Source organism: Stegostoma tigrinum, chromosome 39, assembly GCF_030684315.1.
Source record: "Stegostoma tigrinum isolate sSteTig4 chromosome 39, sSteTig4.hap1, whole genome shotgun sequence".
Classification (NCBI taxonomy): Eukaryota; Metazoa; Chordata; class Chondrichthyes; order Orectolobiformes; family Stegostomatidae; genus Stegostoma; species Stegostoma tigrinum.
Genome location: NC_081392.1, coordinates 9,083,283 through 9,091,717, shown reverse-complemented (window position 1 = coordinate 9,091,717; position 8,435 = coordinate 9,083,283).

Sequence of the window (8,435 nt, the reverse complement as noted above, 5' to 3'; positions counted from 1 at the left end):
AATGGGCACTATTCATTACCCAGTGCCATCTTCCCCTCTTCATTGGGCTCCCTGTCCTCTAAACCAAGCTTAGTTTCTGACCTCCCCCTTCCCCCGCATGTGAATCCCCACCTCCCCAGTGCTGCATTCACCCCTCAAACCTGCCTTCTCCTTCAGTCAACCCCTTTCCCCCACTGATTGCCTGTCCGATCTCCCTACCCCTCCGGTGAATCTCCTCTACCCGCAACTGAAGCCCCTTCCTCCCCCACTGAACTCCCCCATACTCCTTCTCCCCTCCCCCAATGAGGTGCCTCTCTTCCCCCCGCATCCCCTTCCCCACTAAACTCTCTCCCACTGAACTCCCCCTTCCCCACTGACCCCCCTCCCTTTTAAAACCACTCTCCCCCACCGCACTGACCCCCCATCTCCCTCTAAAACCCCTCTGCCCCTCCTCCACAGACCCCCCAAAACCCCTCTTCCCCCACCCCACAGACCTCTGTCTCCTTCTGAAACCCCTCTCCCCTCCCTACTGACCCCACCCCCCCACTGAAACCCATCTTCCCTCCCTACTGACCCCAGCCCCCCCACTGAAACCCCTCTCCCCCCTCACTTGCTGAGTCCTTCCCCCTTTGAACTACGCCACCCCACCACAATTTTGCACTGAAGCCCCTTCTCCTCATTGAACCCCACCTCCACTCACTCCTCCTGAATCCCTGCAGCTAATTAGGAGCAATCTGAGGAGCAACGATGTGGGAAGAAGGAATGGGGAAGGGGGAGTACAGGAGGAAGAGGAGAGAGACAGCTGGAGAAAGGGAATAGGAAAATGATGATCCAGAAGGAAGAGGCAGTAGGACCCTGGAGATGGGGTGGGGAGTCATCTGGAACAGCCAGACTTACATAAAGTTCTGGCCTGAACACTGCCCTGAGGCACTTCGCATTCAGCCTGGGTCCCAGAATGTCACATCAGCAGTTTGAATGCCTGGCCCCATTATCCACAGAGACTGAGCTGTCTCACACCTAAACTCAGGGAATTTTGTTTTTCAAATTCCTCTCATGCCATGACAGCCCTGCATTCCACATTGTAGAGAGGATGCTTATCGCCTCTGTGTGGCCTCGCCCCTCTCTATCTCTGTGACCTACAGCCCTCTGAGATCTCTGCATTCCTCTAATTCTGGCCTCTTTGCTCATCTCTGTTTCCTTCACTCTGCCTTCGGCTGCCTGAGATCCCTGAACTCTGAAATCCAAATCCCTCAACGTCTCCGCCACTCCCTCTAGCTCCTCCAAATCCACCTCTTGAGGGCTTTTGTGGCACTGTTAGTGTCCCTATCTCTGGTCCAGAAGATCTGGGTTCAAATTCCCCCCTGTCCTGGAGATGTGTCATAATCTGTTGATTAAAAATGACATTTCCTTGAGGATTCTTGTGGCATGGTAGTAGTGTCCCTTCCTCTGAGCCAGGAGGCAGTGTTCAAGTCCCAAAAGCTCCAGAGGTGTGTCGTAACGTCTGTGCTCAGGTTGATTATGAAATATCCAAATGCATCTCTTTGATCTTTGGACGTCTGCACTTTTGCAGCCCAGTGTCGAGTGTTAACACTTGTGTGACCCGTCTCTAGAAATGCAAATTGTTGCTGAGAGAGGGCAGCACAGTATTTGGCTGTTACCTCAGTGCGGGATCTTGCTGTGTGTAATTTGGCTTGCCTTCCACTACCTGCGAAACATGGGAGGTGACTGGTGGTCATGAAAAATGCATCGTAAATGCAGACTGCCATGTTCCCCTGCTGTCCCTGATCAACCATTTGCAATCCACTAGCCTGGTGCAGTGTGTATTTTGACTCCTGAGCTTTGATATCAGTGATACCGGGTGGTTAGATTTCCTGTTGTTTAGTTCTGGTGTCTCCCTGGGGGCAACAAATCCTGCTGTTTTGTTATTCAATGATGTGGGCCTGTGAAAACAAACAGATCATGTTGGCTGGCACCTGGGCAACTGTAGAGTTAGGCTAGGTCTTAATCAGAAAGGCAGTAGGCTCCCCACTACACACACAGACACATACACGCACTCACAGGCACACACAAACTCTCACAGTCACGCACACACAAAAGCACTGTCACAGGCACACACAAACTCTCACAGCCAGACAGAAACTCTCTCACAGTCACACACATACACACATACAAACACTCTCACAGTCACATACAAGCACTCTCGCAGTCACACAGAAACTCTCTCACAGTCACATACACATAGACACATATACAAACTCTCACAGGCACATACAAACTCTCACAGTCGCATACAAGCACTCTCACAGTCACACACAAACTCCACAGACACGCACACACACGCACATATACAGACAGAGACACATACACACACTCCTACAGTCACACATAAACACTCTCACAGACACACATGCACTCACAGACACAAACACTCTCACAGTCACACATACTGTCACTAGTGCGGCACGGTGGCTCAGTGGTTAGCACTGCAGCCTCACAGCGCCAGGTTCGAACCCAGCCTTGGGTGACTGTCTGTCCAGAGTTTGCACATTCTCCGTGTCTGCGTGAGTTTCCTCCGGGTGCCCTGGTTTCCTGCCACAGCCCAAAGATGTGCAGGCTAGGTGGATTGGCCAGGCTAAATTGTCCCGTAGTGTTCAGGGGTGTGTGGGTTACAGGGGGATGGATGGGATGTTCTAAGGGGCAGTGTGGACTTGTTGGGCCGAAGGGCCTGTTTCCACACTGTAGGGAATCTAATCTAGACTGTCTATAGCAGACACCACAATGCACTGGAGCAGCCCCACCAATGCTGCTCACACAAGATCCAGCAAATCTGCTGGGAGGAACGATGCTCCAACTCCAGTGTCTTTGGCCAGGCGCTAACACACAACAAAAACTAAAACGACTGCAGATGCTGTAAGCAAAAACAGAAGTTGCTGGAAAAGCTCTGTGGGTCTGGCAGCATCTGTGAAGAAAAAAATCAGAGTTAATGTTGCGGTGACCTAACACACAGCACCCAGGGACAAAAGTGCCGAAGGTCACAGAGATGCATTTGGATATTTCCCAGCCACCCTGAGCCCGGATGTTATAACTCATCTCTGGAGGTGGTGGGACTTGACCCCAGCATTGAGGCCCTGACCTCCCCCCTCCTTGACCGGCTGCGATGGGCTGGGTACACTGTCCATGTGTCCGACAGGAGACTCCCTGAGCAGCTGCCCTACCCCCAGCTCTGAAACAGCAGGCCGGCCCCAGGGGGACAGAGGAAGTGTTTCAGTGATCCTCCTCAAGGCCTCACTGGGGAAGTGCAACATTCCTACAGGCACCTGGGAATCATCGGTCCCAAGACGATCCAAAGTGGAGGAGGAGGAGCATCCAGGAAGTTGCCGAGCTCCTGGAGACTCACTGTCGGGAGAAAGTGGAAGCTGGGTGGAAAACAGGGAAAGGGGCGCGCTGCCACACCTACGCCCTGCTCACTCCTTCCTGTGCCCACCTTCTGCCCCAAGGGTAACAGAGCCCTGCGGTAGCCCCCTCAGTCTGTACGGCTGCCTACAGACTCACCCTGAGAGGGGTAGTGAGTCATCCTTGTCTGTGAGGGACCATCAATGATGATAATCAGGCCATAGGGCTGCTTCCTCTTTAGAGAGACAGCAGGTGGTGGTTTAACCAGGTCACCATACCTCGGGTGAGATTGAGGAGAGTCCTTTGTGATAACCTCAGCTGGTGTGGGAAACAAACGCATGCTATTGCCAATGCACCGTGCTGTGAGCCAGCCTTCCAACCAATTGAGCTAACTGATTTAGGGAGTGATGACTTGCCAAAGATCTCTTTAGGCTAAGGGCCGAAACCGATGCCCCATACCCCCCACGCAAAGTGGATGTGGGAAGGATGTTTCTCCTGGTGGGGTCCACCCAGGGTTAGGGATCACTGTTTCAAAACAAGGGCTAACCCATTTCAGACGGAGATCCAGAGTGGATGGATTATTGATAAGAGAAAGATTTACGGGTTACCAGAGGAAAGTCGGAGTGCACAGCTGTGGTTAGCATCAGATCAGCCACGAATGAATTAAATGGTACAGCAGTATTGGTGGGCCAAATGGCCTACTCCAGCTTCCAATCCATATGCTCACAAATCTGCCTGCTGTCTTCCCAGAGTTCCAGACATTATTTATCCCTCGATCAAAGTCACAAATGCGGGTTATTTGGTCACGATCACGTTTCTATTCCTGCGGGGATTATTTGGATAGAAATAATATTCAAGGTGACAGGGTCAAGGCAGAATGACACTGAGTCGTCATGTTTATTCAGAGAGCCAGCGCAGACAGGATGGGCACCGTAACAGTTGCATGATTCTGAGTTTGCTGCATGCAAGTTATTTGCCACTTTAAACAGTGCCCATAGCTTCAAAAGCACTTAATTGGCTGTGAAACACACTGCAATATTCTGTGGTTGAGAAACAGTGCTTTAGCATAATGCGCCTCATTCTTTTTATTCCCACAGGTGATGTCACGAAAAGCAGATGACCTGTTTGCTGTTTGTGGGAACTTGCTGTACAAGGTACTGACGTTCCACTTACAACATTATGCCTTTGGTTCTAGTGTGCCTAAGGCCATCCTGAGGTTGTGAAAGGCACGATGCAAGCACAATCTTTCTTTTATAAAGCTGCAGTGGTTTTTGCCAGGATTCTTCTGAGCAGCTCCATGATGCAGGATTCAGTGTTTTGCAGTCTGTTCCCTGGGAAACAGACTGGGACAAACATCAATTGCATCTGGAGGGCCAGGTGAAAGATATTCCTTGGTCTGCCTGAAACTTGTTGGTCTTCCAGAGCAAGGAGTTGACCTTGAGTGGGTGCTGCAGACTGGCACATCCCAAGATCCAGGACTACATGCTGAGGGACACACTAACGCTTGGGGAAGCTGGTGCCAAGGCACAGTGGTCTGAGGTCTTTCTGTAAAAATAAATTAGGGTCCATTCAATTATCAGAACCAAACCCCATCATCCCCCTGCGCACCCTAGTGCCTCAAATATATGCAAATATAGTCTTGTATAAGTAAGAGATATCTCTGATTCTAGCATCTGCAGTTCTTGCTATCTCTTTGTAGAAGTAAGGAATGCCTTGGGTTTGTTAATTCTACATGTTAAAGACTGTATAGGATTAAACTGCTCTAGTAACGATGTACGTATATAAAGATTTTTATTAACAAAGCATTTTTTTGAAATAAAAATGCCTTTATTCTATATAACAAAGAATAGTTCCATCTATTGCTGTGTCTCATTTCTGAGCCAGGAAGCTGCCAGTTTAAGTTCATGGAATCCTACAGTACAGAAAATGCCCTTCAGCCCATCAAGCCTATACTGCCAAAAGACTCAACTACTTACCCTTCCCGCACTAGGCTCACAGCCTTGAATGTTATGATACTTCAAGTGCTCATCCATGTATCCTCCCAGGCAGTGCATTCCAGACCCCCCACCACCTTCTGAGTGAAAAAGCTTTTCCTCAAATTCCCTCTAAACCTCCTGCCTTTCACTTTAGAATGATGCCCCCTTGTTACTGACCCTTTGACCAGGTAGGGAACAGCTGCTTTCACTTCATCCTGTCCAGATCCCTCATAAATGTTTAGGCCTCAGTTGGGTCCCCTCTCAACCTTCTCTGCTCCAAAACAAGCCAAGATTATCCAGCCCCTCTTCATCATTGAAGTGCTTCTTCCCAGAAGAGATCCTGGTGAATCTCCCCTCCACCCCCTCCAGCACATCATATCCTTCCTGTTGGGTGGTGATTAGAACTACGTACAGTATTCTAGCTGAGGTTCTGTACAGCTCCAATATAACCTCACTGCTCTTTTATAATTTATGCCACAACTGTGTCTGGTATTCCCTCTTAACTAACCCATTAACCTGTGCTGCCATCTGTGCAGAGATCTGTGACAAGCTCCCCAAGATCCCTTTGTCCTCTGAGCTTCCTCGTGTCCTGCCATTCATTGAGTACACCCTTGTCTTGTTTCTCCTTCCAAAATGCATGACCTCATATTTACCAGGGTCACATTCTAGCTGCAACTATCTGCCCATCTGATCAATTCATCTATGTCCTCCTTTATCCTAACACCTACCTCCTCACCGTCAACCACCTAGCCAATCTTTGTGATATCTGAATATTTATTGATCATCTCCCCCACATTTTCAGCTACATCATTGATGAATATTGCAAACCATGGTTCCCTGCTAGATACCTAGGTCCAAGGTCTAAGCTGATGCTGGTAGTGAGAGAAGTTTGCAAAAATGACCATTGCCACAAATTCTGTTCTCCCTGTTCAATTTAACTTGTTGAATCACTAAAAAAAATCAAGCTTCTTTCCCAGAATCTGTTGAGCATTCTCACCATGGGTCTGCGCTCAGCAACATGACAGATTCATCAGAATGGTTCCAGCTACAAGGAACCTCTGTTTCATACAGAGATTTGGAGAAGTCAGGACTGTTCCCTTTGGAGGAGGAAGATGAGGGGAGATTTGATCGAGGTTTGATCAAAATTATCCGGATGGAATAGATACAGAGGAACTGATCCAATCATGGAAAGATCATAAACTGAAGCTAATTGGTTTAAGGTAACTGGCAAGTTAAGCAAAGCTGACACATGGAGGAAACTGCTCACACAGCATGTGGTTCGAGTCTAGAATACACTGCTTGTGGGTGTGGGGGAGTTAGAGGCAAGTGGGACTTTCTGAAAGGAAGATGATGTTGCACCAAAATTGGGAGAGCTGTCTCCTATTTCTTAAGTTCTTCTACAAATACGGTGGCTACAAGAAGAGATCAGGATCCTGCAGCAATTAACTCGCCTGATGACTCCCCAAAGCCTGTCCAACATCTACAAGGCACAAGCCAGGAGGCTAATGGAATACTCCCCACTTGCCTGGATGAGTGCAGCCCCAACAACACTCAAAAAACGTGGCACCCTCTGGGGCAAAGCAGCCTGCTTGATTTGGTACCACATCCACAAACGTCCATTCTCTCTACCACTAATACTCAGTAGAAGTGGTGTGTACCATCTACAAGATGCACTGCAGCAACTCAAAGGTCCATATAAAGAAACTTGCAAACCTGTGGCCACTACCCCCTAGGAAGAGGACAGCAGATACATGGGGCCTCACCACCAGCAAATTTCCCTTAAAGCCACTCACCACCCTGATATGGAAAAATATCACTGCTTCTTCAGTGTTGCTGGGTCAAAATCCTGGAATTCCCTCCCTGACATCACAACTTAAACCAAATGGACTGTCGCGGTTCAAGAGGGTTGCTTACCAGCACCTTCTTGAGGGCCAATATAGGGAGCGATGCCCACATTCCCATAAATGCCTAATTCCCATTGATGAGTATTTAAAAATTGGATCTGAACAGGAAGGCTGTGCAGGCTTAGGGAGAGAAGGCAGGAGAAATGGCTCAGTTAGAGAGTAAGTGGTGACATGGTGGGCTGAATGGTCTCTTCCTATGCTGGTATGTGGCTGTTGTCTTGACTGTTTCTAAGAACCCTCTGTCTGTTCTCCCACCCCTCATCGTCCAGCACACTACTCAGTCTGCATCCATCGCATTCCTGCTCCAAGCTTCAGTTGTTATCTCTCATTGCTGATTCAGTTGTAAATGGGAGATATCTACATGTCAGATCTCATCCACAAACCTCAGTGCACAGATCCAGAGACTGGAGGCAGACAGGTTCTGTTTATACAGAGCTAATTCAGGGGGAGCTCTGCAGAGACTAAGAGCTAAACAAACGGCAAGACCATTGAGAACCACTGAGCTCTCCCCTGCCTCAGCACTCACTGCTTCCCACACCACGACCCTGCCCACCTCCACCCTCCCTCCCCAGCCCCCAACCCTGGTGATTAACAATGCCTTCAGTTTCACCAGCAACTCAGTGAAGAAATGCACCAGTCGCTGTGGCTGGGAGGGAAAATGTGTGAGAATTGTGAGTGAATCAGAGATTGCCTGGACAAGAATAAAAAGGGGCTAAGTTCATTGGGAAATGAACACAGATGAAGCTGGGGAATCCTCATCAGATCTGGACTTGAGGAAAACATTTTGTTTTCACCCAGAGGGTGCTGGGTATCTGGAGCGAGCTACCTGAAAGTGTAGTCCACACAGAACTCCTCAAGGAGCAAATTACTGCAGAGGCTGGAATCCAACTTGAAAGCAAAAAAATTGCTCTCTGTGTGGATGCTGCCTCACCCACTGTGATTTCTAGCAATTTTTGTTTCCAACTCTCAAGACATTCCCTCCCTAGGGGCATCGTGAGTCAACCCACAGCACATGGACTGCAGTGGTTCAAAAGTCAACTCACCACCACCTTCTCAAAGGGGCAACTAGGGATGGGCAATAAATGCTGGTGAATCAGCGACGCCCATAGCCCATAAATGAATTTCTAAAAATTATAATGAGTATTCATAGAGCCATAGAGATGTACAGCATGTACCTTTGGTC